The sequence below is a fragment of the Octodon degus genome, unplaced genomic scaffold (assembly GCF_000260255.1).
Source record: "Octodon degus isolate 3935 unplaced genomic scaffold, OctDeg1.0 scaffold00442, whole genome shotgun sequence".
Taxonomy (NCBI): Eukaryota; Metazoa; Chordata; class Mammalia; order Rodentia; family Octodontidae; genus Octodon; species Octodon degus.
The window spans coordinates 210,558-211,088 of record NW_004525018.1 but is presented as its reverse complement, the minus strand read 5'-3'; positions in this window follow the sequence as shown (position 1 = coordinate 211,088).

Below are 531 nucleotides of genomic sequence, written 5' to 3'. Positions count from 1 at the left end.
TTCCGTGTTGTTAAAAGAGTGGCAAATCACTCGTCTCCTAAGAGAAACATCCGGGAAGTTCGTTACTTTCCACCAGGAGGTGCAGAGAAACTGCAGAAGCTTGTTTTCTCTCCCATTCATTCCTAAGGGCAAAGAACCATAAACACGTTTGTAGACTCCAGTGCCCTGAGGAGAGCTGCTTGTTTCTACTGCATGATTTGTGTTTTTAAGTGTGAGTTCTTAATGCAGAACAGTCAGCTAAGCTCCTAAGGGCACAGAGCTTCAATCACATTTGTAAACTCCATTGCCTTATGATAGCTGCTTGTTTCTACTGCATGATTTGTGTTTCTAAGTGTGAGTTCTTAATGCATAAGAGCCAGCTCAGCTGCAGCTTCTTTGGGAAGCAGGGCACTCCAATGCCTGTTCCTTTACACAGCGCAACACAGAACTCTGGCTAAAACGTCACTTTTGTAACTAAAGAACTTAACAGTTCCGCGCTGTTAAAAGAGTGACAAATCATTCAGTCTAGTAAGAGAAAGAATCCTTGATGTT